The 18,144-nt window shown below is 36.6% G+C and overlaps 1 long non-coding RNA gene across 1 annotated transcript in view; it reads left to right on the forward strand.

The window, feature by feature from the left end:
• LOC147915331 (uncharacterized) overlaps positions 1–17,487 on the forward strand; it is an 82,207-nt gene extending 64,720 nt beyond the window's left edge. The window contains exons 3-4 of the long non-coding RNA XR_015554232.1: positions 13,142–13,205; positions 17,295–17,487. This is a non-coding gene — a long non-coding RNA (uncharacterized LOC147915331). The remainder of the gene's footprint in view (positions 1–13,141; positions 13,206–17,294) is intronic.
• Positions 17,488–18,144: the final 657 nt, after the last annotated feature.

An 18,144-nucleotide genomic window follows, 5' to 3' on the forward strand; every position in this document is an offset into this window, starting at 1 on the left:
TGCAGCTCTCCTGCTTCTTGTTTTCCCCTCAACCTGTCTGAAATTTCTAGCATCTCCCTGCTCCATGGTGTTGAGTTCCATCTTAAGAACCAATCAGTACCTTAACCTGGATCTTACCTCTCCTGGGTCACTCCACCTCCTGCTTGAACATTATTTTCATATAAGTGTTGGAAGAAAGCAATTTTGACTCATCCTGTATCCTGCTACCACCCAATTGATTATGTATGTGTGTCAATGCTTTATTTTATGTTTGCTGCAAGAGACAAGATTTATAATAAATTTAATTCAAACATTTCTTTCAGTTGGGAAGTTTTTATAGGGAAAAAAAAGGTGACTAGATAACACTTTTTGATGAGGTATAAGAAAGGAAACATCTGATTAAAGGTTATCGGGCTCCTCACAAGACTGAAATTTCACTTTCTGGGCAAATCCAGCTTAACAGAGGGCAACTTATACTCATTGAGTCTTTCAGAAGTTGCTCAAACCTTTTCCTAAAAAGAATTATTAATTCTATCAAATAACTAAGTTCTGCTCCAGACTGCCTCTTCATGAGTTTACACAATGTTTTTATTCCCTTTTGCAATCATTTTTTTAAAGCTCTAGCATGTTGGAGTGCATAACTTGACTTTTTATCCCTTCAAAAAACATTTTACTATGGACTTAAGGGAAATCTCTTATTTGATAATCAAAGTTACGTAATTATTTGTTTTAGGTGGCATTCACTATCCCCTTCACTTAGGCAATAAATTTCAGCCTCTTGGACTATCCTTAGTGGCAAAAAGCTGTAATAGGGGTGATGTGTAGGAATGGAGGAGGTAGTTATCAAATTAGTGTGATAACAACATGTAACAGGTGATATTTTATCCCAGATTTATTAGGATACAGTTGACATATAACTCTGTGTAAGTTTAAGGTGTACAACATGATGATTTGATAGACATATAATTGTGAAATGATTACCACAATAACATTAGTTAATATATCCATCATGTCACCGTTACCTTTTTTTTTTAGTGTAGTGAAAACTTTTAAGATCTAATTTCTTAGCAACTGTCCAAGACACAATATAATACCATTAACTATAGTCTCCATGCTGTATATTAGATCCCCAGAACATATCCATCTTATAACTGGAAGTTTGTACCCTTTAACCAACATCTTCCCATTTCCCCTGCCCCCAGCCCCTGGCAACTACCTATCTACTCTCTGTCTCTATGGGTTCTGCTTTATTAGATTCTACAAGTAAGTGAGATCACAGAGTATTTGTAGTTCTCTCTCTGACTTATTTCACTTAGATTAATGTCCTCCAGGTTCATCCATTTTGTCACAAACGGTAGGATTTCCTTCTTTTTTAAGGCTGAATAATATTTTATTATATATGTATATGTATACATGTACAGCACATTTTCTTTATCCATTCATCTGTCAACTGGCGCTTAGGTAGTTTCCACATCTTAGCTATTGTGAAAAATGCAATGAACATAAATATGCAAATGTCTCTTCGAGATATTGATTTCATTTCCTTTGGATATATTGCAAGAAGTGGGATTGTTGAATCATATACTAGTTCTGTTTTTTAGTTCTGGAGGAACCTCCACACTGTTTTCTCTACTGGCTGTGTCAATTTACATTCCCACCAATAAAGTACAAGAGTTCCCTTTTCTCCACATCTTAGCCAACACTTCTTATTCCTTGTCTTTTTGATAATAGCCATTCTAATATGTGCAAAGAGATACATAATTGTGGTTTTGATTTACATTTTCCTGATGGTTTGTGATGGTCAGCACATTTTCATGTACCTGCTGGCCATTTACATGTCTCATTTTGAAAAATGTTTATTCAGATCCTTTGCCCACTTATTAATTAGATTATTATTATTATGCTATTATTTTTGCTATTGAGTAGTATGAGTTCCTTGTATATTTTGGATATTAACCACTTATCGGATATATGATTTGCAAATATTTTCTCCCACTCCCTAAGTTGCTTTTTCATTCTATTGATGGGTTCTTTAGTGTGCAGAAACTTCTTTGTTTGATGTAGTCCCACTTTTTGATTTTTGTTTTTGTTGTTTGTGCTTTGGTGTCATATTCAAAAAATTATTGCAAAGAACAAGATCGAAGAGCCTTTTCCCTATGTTTTCTTCTAGGAGTTTTACAGTTACAGGTCTTACATTTAAGTCTTTAATTCATTTAAAGTTAATTTTTGTGGGTGGTATATGATAGGGGTCCAATTTCATTCTTTTGCATGAAGAATATCCCATTTTCCCATCTAGGGAAAACTCTTAATTTACTGAAGACATTATCTTCTCCCCATTGAGTATTCTTGGCTGCCTTGTTACATATTAGTTGACCATATACACATGGGTTTATTTCTGGGTTCTCAATTCTGTCTCATTGATCTTGGTGTCTGTGCCTCCAGCTTTGTCCTTCTTTCTCAAGACCACTTTGGTTATTCAGGGTCTTTGTGGTTCCATACAAATTTTAGGATTTATTTTTCTTTTTCTGTGAAAAAAATGTCATTGGAATTTTGATAGAGATTACATTGACTCTATAGATCACTTTCAGTAGAATGGATATTTTAACAATATTAATTCTTCTGATCCATGAACTTGAGATATCTTACCATTTATGTGTGTCTTTTCACCTTCTTGGTTAAATTTACTCTTACATATTTTATTATTCTTGATGCTAATGTACAAGAGATTGTTTTCTTTATTTCTTTTTCAGATAGTTTGTTGTTAGTGTTTAGAAACTCAACTGATTTTTGTATGTTGATTTTGTATCCTGCAACTTTGCTGAATTCATCTATTTCTCTTTTTTTTTGTGAGGAAGATCGGCCCTGAGCTAACACCCATGTCAATCCTCCTCTTTTTGCTGAGGAAGACTGGCCCTGGGCTAACACCTGTGCCCAACTTCCTCCACTTTATATGGGATGCCACCACACCATGGCCCGACAAGCGGTGCCTGTGTGCGCACCCGGGATCTGAACCTGGGCTGCCAGCAACGGAGCGCCTTCACTTAACTGCTATGCCATGGGGCCAGCCCCTCATCTGTTATTTCTAACAGGTTTTTTTTTTTCCTGTGGCATCTTTAGGGTTTTTTTATACATAAGATCATCTTATTTGAATGTTATTGTTAATTGCACAGACAATTTTATTTCTTCCTTTCCAATTTGGATTACTTTTATTTCTTTTTCTTGTCTAAGTGCTCTGACTAGGATCTCCATCCAGTACTATGTTGAATAGGAGTGGTGAGAGTGGGCATCCTTGTCCTGTTCTTGATCTTAGAGGAAAGGCTTTCAACCTTTCACCATAGAGTGTGACATTAGCCGTGATCTTGCTGTATATGGCCTTTATTATGCTGAGGTATATTCCCTCTATACCTAATTTGTTAAGAGTTTTTATCATGAAATGGATGTTAAATTTTATCAAGTGCCTTTTTTGCTCTGAAGGGTGTAGGGTCTGACTGGGGTCCCTGGTCAAGCAGGCCACTAGCTGGGCTCTGCAGCCTCCTCTGGTCAGGGGGAATAGCAAGCTGATAGGGCAGTGCTGCTGGCTGGACTCCACAATTGAGCAGGGCTATAGGCTGGGCTCTGCAATCATCCCTGATCAGGTGAGGCCCCAGGCTGAGCTCCCCAGCTAGATGGTGCCTCTGGTTTGACTCTGCATTAGGCAGGGCCACCGACAAGGCTTCACAGTTGTACAGGGCCTCAGGCTGTGCTTTGTGATCAGGTGGTGCTCAGGGTGTGCCCTGAAGTTGGTCAGGGCTGCAGGCGTGGCTCTGTGATCAGGCAGTCTGCTGACTCTGCTCTGCTGTTGGGCGAGGTGTCTGGCTAGTTTCCTCGACCAGGTGGGGCCTCAATCCATGCGCCACAATCAGCTGGGGTCGCTGGCTGGGCTCCCTACCTGAGCAGGACTGCAGAATGTGCTCAGTAACTGGGCCAGGCTATAGGCTGGGCTCTGACGCTGCCCAGGTGACTGGGCTTCCTAGTGAAGTGGGGCCGGAGGTTATACTCCACAGATGGGTGAGGCTATGGGCTAGACTCGTTGTCCCAGAGGGGCTGTAGGATGGGGTCTGTGGCTGCCCAAGGTCACTGACTGGGCTTCCATCGCAGAAGAGGCTGGAGTCTATGCTCAGCAGTTGTGTGGGACTTCTGACTTACTTCCTAGCCTGGGAAGACTGTAAGATATGCTCCGTAGCTGCCCAGGATCTCAGGTCAGGCTTCCTGGTCTGGCAGGGCTGGAGGCTGGACTCCACAGTTGGGTGGTGATGCAGACTTGCCTCCCTTTCTGGGTGGAATTGTAGATTGGGCTCTAGGGCCGATGTGGCACACCTGCTGGGGATTCAAACCAGGTAAAACTGCCAACCCCGGTCCCAGGCTAGATGGGGCCACTGGCTTGGCCATGCAAATGGGCAGTCACTGGCTGGAATCTCTGCTCGCCTGCTACCACCGCAGGACCACGGTCCACCAAGATCAGCGAAGGCGCGGCTGTAAGCCCCGCCCCCTTCTCTATCTCCCTGGCGGTCCAGTCTGCTGATTCCACCAGTGGTCCGGTAAGGCGAGACTGTAGTGGGCCTCCTGGGGAGCTGAGGAAGCTGGATGTCCCCTGTGGGCTCTCTATCTTCCGCTGGAGCAACGGTAGGCCAGGTGTCCCCTCTCAGGGGCGCACTGTGCCAGCCTGGGGCAGGGGCAATGCTGCAAAATGAAATGCCTCCTTTTACCCTCCTCATTTAGTAGTTTTTGTGTTTTGTGCTCCAAAGGGGTGCCTCAGCTTCATCCCCAGGGTCTGGGAATTTCCTAAAGGCATCTTGACCGTGGCTCGTTGCTGTTTGGTCTTCCTATGAGGAGGACGTAAATTGGAAACCACCTGTTCTGCCATCTTGCTGAGGTTACTCGGTTCAAGGGATTTTTAAAAACCTCCTCCCACTAAATTCAATAAAATTACATTTATCAATAAACAGTTTTTAGGAAGAAAATCTTAAATTTTACTAGTGTTAATAAAGAAATACTTTCTTCAGAAATATCGTGGCCAAGAGAGAGCTTGGTCCAGATGAGATAGGTAGCTAGACAGAGACGAGCCAGGGATCACAGTTGGAGACCTTGATGCATCAGTGAAGCATCTTGCTGGCATCTTACATGATGAGGATAAAGGGGAACTGAGACCGGCTTGGCACCACCACCAGATTCTGAGGCCATCCACCTGGATGATAAAAATAAGGAGTGCCTAAACAGCGCATACAAAGCCTCCTGCTATACACCGCTAGAGGACATTGACCTTTCTTTAATTTACATACAAAGTCCATATGCATTAGCCCCCCTTCCATGGGGGATGACTGCCATGACAGTTCCGGAGATTCCCCTAGAGGGTCAATAACTCCCCCTCCTGATGTGTAGGTGGAGGAAAAACCATTATTGGTGGATAACCAGATAACTAATTTGCTTCTAAACAGCCCAAATAAGAATAAAACTAACCCAAGACACAGGACAGATGCATTTTTTGGCACTGCCCGCTCCTCACTTGCAGTGTATCTGACCTTTCCTCTAATAAATCTTTGCTTGCTTGCTGTTGCCTTTGTGTCGGTGTCTGAATCCCTCCCTTACACTGACCAAGAACCTGGGTGACCAGACTTGAGTCTGGTCACGCAAATACCCCTTTTCTCTCACTTAATGTAGTAGAGGGTAATGATAGTAGTTTCCACAACTTCCCACTGGTTTATTTTGTTCAAATTCAGAAACTTATTCTCAAGTGTTTGTTTTCTCCCTGGAAATGAGCCTCTTGCTCCTAACTCTTTCGTTCACTGGGGATTTACATATGTCTGTTGTTCAAAAAGCCTCTAGGATAAGGTTCTAGGTGAATCTTTAACATCGTAGAAATAGCTTGAACAGAATTTGAGACATTACCAAATCTGCTTCTATGGCATTTTGATTTGATTTTCATGAAAATCTACAATTGATAATTCAGATTTTTTTTTTCAGTTGGCACATAGTCAGGGAAAGGAAGAGTAGTTATACTTAATTAATAGACGTAGTGACACTGATGACTGCAGGTAAGGTCAAAAAAATATTCAAGAAACCGATTGATTTTCTGCAGTGGCAATGCTTTTTGAAAACTATTTGCAAATATTCTGGAATGAATTCAAGCCAATCTACTTCCTATTTTACCTTGTGCCTCACTGCCTGAGCCATTCACCATCTGTGCCTTGATTTGTCAATTACATCCTCCAGAATCATATTTTTACATGTTTCCATAAGAGTAAAAATGGCACTATTACGTCAATGAAAAGGGAGAGTTTCTAATTTTCTGGTTAGTTTTTTCAGCAGAATTGGAGAAATAAATATTCAAAGCAATGATATATGACACTTACCCACACCTCTATCACAAAAATAAATAGTTCCGTCAATTTCGTGATTCACATTGGCCAAAAGTTATTATCCGGCTTGAGGATCTCTGAAGCTAACTGAACCAGCCCTCTTCTTAGGGCATGAATCGCTTTATGATAATCCCAATAAGCGGTCATACACATGAGGAAGTCCATTGCAGTTTTTAATGAGTTGAGTTTTCACGCTCAGGAACCCTTCCATACACTTGATATGCATTATTCCCACAATTTTGCAAGATGTGTTTTATTACTCTATTTTGAAAATGAGACACTGAAATTTAGAAATATTGATTTTCTTGCTCAAGTTCACAGAACTAGTAAACAGCAGAGCTAAAATTTCCATCCCACTCAACTTCACTCCATGTTCACTTTGTTAGTTCTCTGATCATATTCCCCTGTGCGAATTTCTATGCCTTAAGCCAACAGTGACACAGGAGAAATACAGAAGGCACTGGCTGGGAAGAGGATACCAAGCATTTATTCATAGTTTACTGATGTAGGGTCTGGTTTGAATAGAATTCGAGAATCGTCATATGTAGTTCCCTAATGGATCTCTCCTGACCATCACTAATAAGTCAAAAATTAACTTTAAATTTTCCTTCAGAGTGAACTGATGAGAACAAATTGGAATAGGAAGCTGAATAGTTGTTACCTAGTGCATTTTTCCAGATAATAAAAGCAAAATACAAATTAAATTACTAGGTGATTTAAAAGGCTGTTTTATACTCTATGGACTTAGCCATTGAGTCATTTTCTGAGGTACAAAGGATCAGATATGGTCTTATCTGTTTATCAAACATTTCTCAACTTTCATTCTTTACTTGAATTACTGTTGCCATTCTTAAATGAGTATAATAGAATAAACTACTGAGCTACGTTAAGTAATGGAAGCTGCCAAATAGATTTCAATAAATAATCTTGATAAGACTTGCAATTTTTAATTAGTTCAATCAGCACTCATGGAGAATGTAATTATCACAAAGGACTCTCTTCTGAACGGTGGCCTACGTTTATACACATTTCTGAAGAATGCCTTAAAGGCCATTTTTAATTAAATGTAGACTTTTCTTCCCCTTAGAACAACTTCTAAGGCAAATATATATATATATATATATATAAATACTTAAAAATGAAGTAAAAATATTCTAACATTTACTACACATTTTTTTAATGTCCTTCAGGGAAATGTCCTGCCAGACATGACCAAAGAGTATTTTACAAGTTTAGACAATTGTTTTAGTTACAGAGGTAAAATATCTAGTAAGCCTCTAGTTATATAGAAGTATTTCTCCTACAACACACAGGAATTGCTAAAACTTTCTTTCTATAGGTCATGTTGCATATTTGGAAAGTTAAGCAGTCTTTGTAATGCCTGTCTCCCTCTAATAGGAATGTTATATACAGAAAAATCTCAAAAGTGAATATGAATTAATGATTAAATTTTTACCATTCCAATGTAAACTCATATAATAGGATAATTTCTTCAACTGTCTGTGTACTATAATAATAACCACTACAAACATTTATTGAGTATTTTATACATGGGAGTCATTTCTCCTATATTAAGTTATTTAATGCAACAATTCTCTGAAATAAGCATTATTTTATAGGCACCAATTTTATAGATGAGGAAACTGGGACACAGAAAGGTGAATTGACTTACCTATAGTTGTACTGTTAACAACAAATGGAACTGAAATCACAGCCAGGCTATACAGCTACAGAGCCTGATCTTAGCTATAACGCAGACAGCCAATTGGATGATTGCCTGCCTCCCTGTCTATCTAATGCAGTGACTGTATCCCTTGAATGCTGGCCACCTTGATATACAGTAGTCCCCCCTTTATCTGCGGGTTTGCTTTTCAAGATTTCAGTTACCTATGGTCAACTGCGGTCCAAAAATATTAGATGGAAAAATTTCAGAAATAAACAATTCATAAGCTTTAAATTGCATGCCATTCTGAGTAGTGTGATGAAATCTCACCCTATCCCACTTCATCCTGCCTAGGACATGAATCATCCCTTTGTCCAGCAGAGCCACACTGTATAGGTTACCACCCGTTAAGTCACTTAGTAACCCTCTTGGTTTTCAGGTTGACCGCCACAGTATCACAAGGCTTGTGTTCAAATAACCCTTATTTTACTTATAGTGCCACCAAAGTGCAAGAATAGTGATGTTGGCATTTCAGATATGGCAAATAGAAGCTGTAAAGTGCTTCCTTTAAATGAAAATGTAAAAGTTCTGGACTTAATATGGAAAAAAAAAATCATATGCTGAGGTTGCTAAGATTTATGGAAACTTTTATTAGAGTATATTGTTATAATTGTTCTATTTTATCGTATTGTTGTTAATCTGTTACTGTGCCTAATTTATAGATTAAAATTTGTCATTCGTATGTATATATAGGAACAAACATACGATATATACAGCTCAGTACTATGCATGGTCTGAGGCACCCACTGGCAGTCTTGGAAAGTCTCCCTCATGGATAAGGGGGGACTGCTGTCTCATCGTTTAAGCAGCTACCTAATGGTAAATCTTGCTAACTATTCTAGACAGTGAAGTGCTGATATTGTCAGTAATTCAGTTTTACTCACTTATTAACAGTAATGTTCGTAGGAAGACTAAAAGTGATTTTAATTAAGACTAATGCTAAAAGATCTCTGTAGTATCTGTTACTTTGTGTCATAAACATCTTTAGGTACACAACAGATATATTCTGAAAATGTACCTTTAAAGAAAAATCTATAGCAATATTATTGTCATTATAAAATTAGTAGAATTACATTGAATTACTTAAGAGCTTACTTCATGGAAAAATACTAATAGCATGGCTATTCGTGATTAATGAAGAACTCATATCGCCATAAACTAAATTCCTCACTCTGTGAACTATATGTATTTTAGAATTCAGTAATATAAAATGTATAAACATAAAACAATTCCCATTCCTCCCATCCCATTTACTACAAAAGAACTTAGAAATACAAAGAAAATTTAAATCACTCATAAAATCATTGTCACCATAAAATTTGCTCATATTTCCTTCACAGGTATGTTTAAATCTTTACCTCTGTTTTAGGAAAAAATGTTGCTGAGTTTGGAATCAGATATCCTGGAGATAGAACTATGTTTTGCAATTAAAATCTGAGTAATTTCACAGGAATTTTTCGACATCTACAGTTTTCGTTTTCTCACATGTCAAATGAGATAGATAATCTTGTAGATATTTAGTGAGAATTAAAGAAAATAGTGTAAATGGCAATAGGGCTGGTCAATAGTAGGCATATAAGTAGTTTTTTATGAAAGCAAACATAATTTTAATTAGGAATAATTATGTGTAGAAATAGAAAATATTCTAGTACAGAACTTTATATTTTTACTCATTTATAGAAAATTTTTTTCTGTATTTTGATATTAAAAAAATTGACTATCAGATACCATGGCAGGCATAGAGGACATAATGATCAATATTTTAGTTGTTGTATTATGAACACATTTTTGGGTTAGTATTTGATCTACACATTTATAAAATCAGTAATGTTAATATTCGTATAAAATTATAACTTTTGAAAAAGCTTAAGGAGTAGAGAACAATGTAATGGAGACCATTCATATAACCATAATAAAATCTAAATATAACATTTCTTATTAGTATTTCAAATGTTCTTTTCTCTTTGAAAATTGTCAATGCATAACATTTATTATCTTTTTCACTATTTAGTTTATAGAGTATTTATAATTTAACAACATGCCTTTTTTACTTTACATGACTTCTTAAGCATTTTCCATTTCATTAAAGATTCTTCAGAAACATGATTCTTAATGGTAATTTAAACTACCATGATTCTTAATGGTGGTTTAAATACAGGTATAAATAAATAGAGAGCAATACTGTGTTCATGGATTGGAAGACTCAATATAGTAAAGATGTCAATTTCTCCCTAACTGATATGCTGATTTAATGTAATTTCTATCAAAATCTTGGAAAGATGTTTTTTAGATATAGACAAGATGATTCTAAAACTTATGTGAAAAGACAAAGGAACTGAAATAGTTTAAACAATTTTGAAAAAGAATAATAATGTAGATGGAATCAGTTTACCCAATTACAAGATTTATTATATAACTATGGTAATCAAGACTGTGTGGTACTGGCACAGGAGTAGACACAAAAATCAATAACAAAAAATAGAATAGAGAACCCAGAAATAGACCCACACAAATATGCTCAACTGATTTTTGACAAAGGTGCAAAGCAATTCAATTGAAGGAAGGTAGCCTTTTCAACACCTAGTGCGGGAGCAATTGGACATCCACAGGAGGAAAAAGAAAGAGGAGGCAGGACCTAACTATCATACCTTTTGCAAAAAGTTATTAGGAATAGATCATGGAGTTAAATGTAACCATAAAACTATTATATTTTTTTAAAAGAAGAAAAGCATGAGAAAATCTTCAAAATTTAGGGGTAGGTAAAAAATTCTTTAGATTTAACACCAAAAACACTATCCTAGAGGGAAAACTAGGTAAATTAAACTCCATCAAAGTTAAAAAAAATTTTGCTTTAAGCAAGATCCTGTGAAGACATTGAAATGACAAGCTACAGACTAGAAGGAAATTATTCACAAATCACATACCTGACAAAGAACTAGAATCTGGAATATAAAAAACTCTCAAAACTCAACAGTAAAAACACAAACAATCCAACTAAAACATGAGCAAAATATATGAAGATATTTTACCAAAAATATACAGATGGCAAGTAAGCACATGAAAATATGTTCAACACCGTTAGCCATTAGGGAAATGCAAATTAAAACCATAACAAGATGTCACTATGCTCTTATCAAAATGGCAACAATAAAAAATTGTGACAACATCAAATGCTGGTGAAGATATGGGAAACTCGATCACACATACATCACTGTGGGTATACAGTATTTTTGTTTATAGAGTATTTATAATTTAATAACATGCCTTTTTTACTTAATGTGACACCACTCTAAAAGACAATTTGGCAATTTCTTGAAAAAACAAACTAAACATGCAGCTACCAGACTAACATATGACCTGCATATGACCCAGCAATTGCACTCCTGGACATTTATTCCAAGAAATGAAGATATATGTTCACAAAAATATCTGTAAATGAATATTTAGAGCAGCTTTATTCATAATAGCCAAAAACTGGAAACAATTCAGCTGTCTTCAACAAGTGAATGGTTAAACAAACTGTAGTATGTCCATACCATAGAATACTACTCTGCAATAACAAGGAATGAACTACTGATACACACCACAACCTGGATGAATCTCCAGAGAATTATGCTGAGTGAAAAAAAAGTTAATCCCAAGAGGTTACATAATGTGTGATTCCATTTGTATAACATTCTTGAAAAGACAAAAATTATAGAGATGGAGAACAGGTTAGTGGTTGTCAGGGGTTGAGAGAGTAGTTGGCAAGAAAGAAGTGGATGTGGCTAAAAAGTTCAACACAAGGGATCCTTGTGCTCGTGGAAATGTTCTGTATCTTGACTGCATTAATGCCAATATCATGGTTGTGATATGGTACTGTCGTTTTTCAAGAGGTTACCATTGGGAGACGCTGGGTAAAGGATACAGAACATCTCAATCTATTTTTTCTTACACATGCAGTTGCATGTGTCTCTACAATTATTTCAAACTAAAACACTTAATTAAAAAATATTTTCTATTTTAGTGTTTATTTCTGATAACCTTTAGATTTTTTGGATTTTGATTAGTATTTTATCACCTTAAGCCTATAGATTAATTTGGGAAGGTTTCCTTTCTTTAAAATATTCAGTCATTTCACAGGTTCTACATATTTCTTCTTAAAGTTATTGTTAGTGGTGACTATTAAGTGAGATATTATTTGTAATTAGAATGGTGCCTGGATCATAGTTAACCATCAGTAAATTGTCGGTTATTATCTGACATAAAATAAGTACATAGCAATTTGTTGATCTTAATAAGTCTGATATAATAATGTGACAGACTTTAATAATGTAGGATTTTCTACCAAGTATAAAACTTTTTTCTAAACAGCTTTATTGAGGTATAATTGATATGCAGAAAATAGTAGAAGCCTTTGACAGTGACTGGGATGGCAGATCTGTGCTTTACTTTTCCCAGCTGCATTTTGTTCTTGGTTGCTGGTTCTAAGATAGCATGACTGACGTAGATGACTCACTGTGTAGCTGTGAGTCTGGAAATTTTAATGATGAGAATGCTTGAATGGAAGTGATTGGTTTGTGTCCTATGACTGCCATTTATTTAGCTGTGTGTCCTTAGACAAATCATCTGAACTCTCTTTGCCCTAGTTCCCTTATTTGTAAAACAAAGGGGTAGAATGAATTGATCTTTTGAATTGCCCGTGGTTCTGTAAGTCTATGATTCTATGATAACTGACTTGATGTGTATTTTGCATCCCCAGTGCACTCATTGCTTCTTTAAGTTGATAAAGCCTCCAGTTTAGAAGTCTCCTTAGCATTTCATGGTTCCCAATGCAAATCATTAGACTGTAGGACATTTTCCAAGAATCAGTACTTCCAGCAATCACCTGGGAGGCACTGTGAGATATTTGACATGTCCCTTGAGCACAAGTTATCTGTCTTGCTCACTCTTATGTGTCTTAAAGACTTGTTTCTTAATCTCAGAGGAAGAAGAGAGCATTGCATTTTAGTCTAGCAAGAATTTCCCACATCTACCTCATAAGTTTGTTTTTGCTTTTTTGCAGCCTTGAAAAACCAATCTTGGTCTACCTACTGGAGTGCGCCATACATGTAATCACCATCTAGCAGGTATGTTGAAAATAGACAAAAATATTTTGAACCACTGCCTAAAGTAGATAATGCAGTATCTTTTAGAGTGTGGATAATCAAAATGTTATTGAATCAAAGTAAGTACTGCTTTTATATTAAACTTGGTAATTCTCAGTATAATTTCCTTAAATCAAAGATTTGCTTTAGTTATAGATTAGAGCTTCCTGGAGCATTTTTCCTTCCTCACAGTATTGTCTGTATTTAAGACAAAACTATAAAAATAAAGGATTTCTTTCAACATTGCTACTTAAATGTGTAGTCTAGTTATAGCCAATAGTGTAATGTAAACATGTTAAGATAACAAATTTCATATTTTCTGTGATATTTAATGAGAATACTTACATATTATTTATATCAAATATGTATAACTGACTGATTAATTACTGGGAAATTATAGCACTAAACAAGGTCCCAACCCTTCATTTACTATAGCAACTATAGTGAAAGTATTCTCTTTTGTTCCTACTGATTTCTTCTGGAGGCTGGCAAGGGCACTGTTTTGTTAAAAATGAATATTATAAAAAAGAAAATTCACAACAATCCTTCAAAGAACAGTACCGAACAAAATGCTTTTCTACTCAAAGAATATAAAAAAAGCCTTATTGATGCTGTTTGAGGCGTCATAGAAGGAAGAAAAAATATATTTCTTTAAAATTGGCTGCCAAATTGCAGAACTTTTAAATAATCAAAAATCTATTCACAATATTCCTAGTGTGTTAAAACACTGCCTGATACAATACAAGGCAGCATGATATGGGCCAGCTGAAACCAATCCCCAGGGGACCTATGTTATAGGGCCATTTTACCTAGAGCATATCTTCACGAAGAGACTCCAAAGACAAAGATTGAGAAATTAATGCACTTAGTCACAATAAGTGATAACAAAAAATAGTGCGTATTCAATGATTTGAGTTTTATTTTGCAGGCAACTTTTCAGTCTTGTGGTTTGGTTGATTTTTTTTCTTTTTAACCTGATCTTCTGCCCGTTTTCTCTCTACCCTACCCTAATCATGGATATATACCTATTCTCTTTTTATATTTGAACTATACAGTGAAAACTCTTACATTGAGTCATTAAACCATTGGGAATTTTGGAGGGGAATGTGTGAAATAGAGATCCAACCTTATTTGTTTCGAATTGTTTTTTTTGTGTGTGTGAGAAAGATAGGCCCTGAGCTAACATCTGCCAATCCTCCTCTTTTTGCTGAGGAAGACTGGCCCTGGGCTAACATCCATGCCCATCTTCCTCTACTTTATATGGGACGCCATCACAGCATGGCCTGACAAGCAGTGTGTCGGTGCACGCCCGGGATCCCAACCTGCAAACCCCGGGCCGTCGCAGTGGAGTGTGCGCACTTAACCCCTTGCACCACCGGGTGAACCCCTTGCACCACCGGGTGGGCCCCTCGAATTGTTTTAACACCATGTACTGAATAGTCTGTTTTCATCTTTTGTTTCTCAATGCTGCTAAGGCTTATTGGTTATGAACGGAGGCTCAAAAGCTGGAATTATCAACCGTGACTTCCCATTAAACTCAACTGAGAAGATTTTGAACTCACCAGTGCCTGAGCCCCACCTCCAAAAATTCCAACTTCATTGATCCGGGGCAGACCCCAAGTGTTGACATTTTAATCACCCAGATTAGTCGAAGTGTGGCCCCGTGGAGCCCTGTTCTGGGGTTAAACTGCTGGAGTTTGAAGCAGGTTCTATCTCATGCTGACTGCAACATTGGGTACTTACTTAACATCTCTGTGCCTCAGTTTCCTCACCTAGAAAATCAGCTGATTAAGTTCCTAACACATGGAGATACACTAACAATTAGGTGATAAAATGCAGAAGTAATTAGATGTATTGAGGAAAGTGGTTGTGAAGAAAGGATGTAGATGTCCCAGAGGAAGTGACACAGGCGAAAATTTCTCATCAAAGGAACTCAAAGATATTTCATGGCATTAAAGTGAAAAGAATAAAATGTTGGGAATTTTATCTAAACTTAGAAACAAGACAATTTGCCTCGCTTCATATCCTACGTCATACAATGAGAAGGCTAGGACTGTGCAAACTATTCTTAATAAGTTTTTGACAAAGACATCAAACACTTTAATTCTCCATGTTTTGAATTTTTTTCCTTTAGGTGTACTAAGTGTGTATGTATTTTTTTCTGGTTTTGTTCATGTCTCTGTGCATTGATAACCAACAATAGGAGAGTGTTCAATGTTTTCACAAAACATTTCACAGGTCACGGATCAATCATAACTTTTTGCCCTTAACTATTAAGATCAATTTGTATTTTGAGAGTATACTATTGGAAACCATTAAAAATATATTTATTCAAGTCGTTTCTGAAATTATTCTTCAAATGTGAATGGAAAGAAAGGAAGGAATGAAAGATCATTGTTCTCTTTGCAATTATGTCTAGTACAGATAATAGTGACCCTACCAATTATGAACTAACTTAGAATGTTATATAGTACTAGAAATCTTTGAAAGCATTTTTGTTTACCTACATCTAAAAATGCCATTTGGATTTGTGTGTGTGTGTGTGTTTGTGTGTACAATGATATAATCTGACCTACATTCTGTTTTTCTTCCCATCACAGAGTTTAGTTTTTTTAAGCCACAATTTTTTATCCAGCAACAATTTTTATTGCTTTATTTAGGTAATAAATATTCTAATATGCCAGGCATTTCTCTAAGAGCTTTGCTTGTATTAACTAATTGAATCTATATAACAATTCTCTAAAGTAGATATAGTTTTGATATTCTTTTAAAAAAAAAGAAATTCAACCATAGTACAGTTACATAATTTGCCCAAGTTCACACAGCTAAAAAGTTTTGGAGCCAGGATTTGAAACAAGACAGTCTGATTCCAGAGTCAATATCTTACTAGTCTAGCTGCCTTTCAAAATTATTAAAAGTACTAAATATTGAATGCTAAACTCAACTCAGACAACCTATTCTATAAATCAACATTCATATCAATAGAGGTTTTCGATAATGATCAAATAAAAATTATTCAACCTATTATAAAAATCCTAAATCACACCATTTATTTTCATATAGTTATCTCTTTACATTAAAAAATCATGGTATTCCATTTTCTTTATATGCCATGGTTGAGGGTAAACTATTTCTTGATAATTTAGCTAATAAGTAGATGTGGTAGCTCATAAATGGTCCGAGTTACAGAAATGCTACTTCTGATTCTCATTTTGCCAGGGGCAAACATCTGTTGATACCTGTCATCACTGATATCAGTCATTTTGTTAATTTCTGCTTGTTTTAGTATTTCCCACAGTCATCACTGATCACATGACGTCTATTATAATTTGGTTCTGATGCCCTATATGATGATCTTTTGTTTCATTTGTTCTCCTGTATTTGGGTCATTAGAGTGTTGACATTCATTTGGTGTGTCACTGAGCAACTGGCTTGCTAGTTCTTATCTGTCACAGTGTCATAATGTAAACTTTTAACAGTGCCGGAATTATGACCCTTGTATAGTAAAAAGAAACAAATTAGGACACATTATAAAAATAAATTAAAAGGAACAGAGAGAAAGGGAGAGACAATTCAACTGAGCTGTAAAGAATATTACGCTTAATGTACACAGATCCAAGGTGTATATCATGATAGTCACTAAAACTAATAAATGCAGCTCAAGTTTACTAAATATTTACCTCCGTGATGCTCATATATTCAAAATGTGCAACTGCCAAAGTGAGTTTTTTGTTCCAATTTGTCATAGCTGTCCATGGGAAAATATTTCATTTAAGTTTTACAATTTTTGCCTCTATGGAATGTTTAAGCATGCCTTCTGTTCAAGAATGTCAAACTAATTTTGACCAAAATTTGCTTTAGTACTATCATTAATTATTATCATGTGTTTGAATACAGATTGACCAAATAAAATCAAAACCTAAAGTTTCCGTCAAGTTTTCATATAGAGCGTTAGAATTTACAAAATGATTTGAAGTAACAAATTAGCAAATCTGTAAATGATATCTGAAATTGTACAAGATTTGTATAATTCTAAAACATTGCTAGACTTGTATTTTAATCTCTTTCTAGGTTTCAAAGAGAAGAAAAAGAAACTTTTGAATTTAAATTGTGGACTTCTTTCAGTCAAGATAGAATAATAGGAATCAGATTTATTCTCCCATCTAAAACAACTAAAAATAACACACGAAATTTATCAAACAATGATTTTCATACCATGGACAGCAGACAGGGCAGAAAAGTGATCCCTGAGAGAGAAGAAACCAATGAGTTGAGCACTATGCTTGCCCAAGGTTACCGCCTGGATACAGTTATGAGGCTGACATGCAGGAAAGGAAAACCCAGGCCAAGTCTGGCAATCTCCCTGAGTTGAGGAGCGAGACCTAGAATCCTGACCTCAGCGAGTTCAGGAGGATATAATCCACAGAGGAGAGTACTAAAGGAAGACAGAAGCATGGAGAGAAGCTTCTTTAAAAGGGAAGACAGTCCGTCTCCAGTTTTCAGCTCACTACTTATCAACAAATTTGGCATGGTCCACATGTCTTATGGACCAAACGTCTTATGGATCTTTTGGATAGTACCAAATATCAAGGACCTTTTGGCATGGGCCAATGTATGATGGACATTTTGGACAGGACCAAATGTCCTGCAAGAGCTTTATCTGTTCCCAGCAGGGAAGGAAGGGGGTCCTTTGCCTTCAGCACAAGAGGGATACATGCAGACCATCTCCTTGCGTTGGCTGTGGGTTGAGACATGATGGCCATGGGAACCAATGCTCACTATTGAAGCTGATCTTGCACTGTCTCTTCTCTCTGTGGGTAACGTGCTGTTCCATCCAGCACCTGTGTGAGTCATGTCTTTCTTGGCCACCTCAATACCTGCAAACCATGCAGTGGGGTTGACATCCTAGGACTGTTGCTCC

Source organism: Ceratotherium simum, chromosome 14 (genome assembly GCF_057802395.1).
Source record: "Ceratotherium simum simum isolate JZ-2026a chromosome 14, ASM5780239v1, whole genome shotgun sequence".
Lineage (NCBI taxonomy): Eukaryota > Metazoa > Chordata > Mammalia > Perissodactyla > Rhinocerotidae > Ceratotherium > Ceratotherium simum.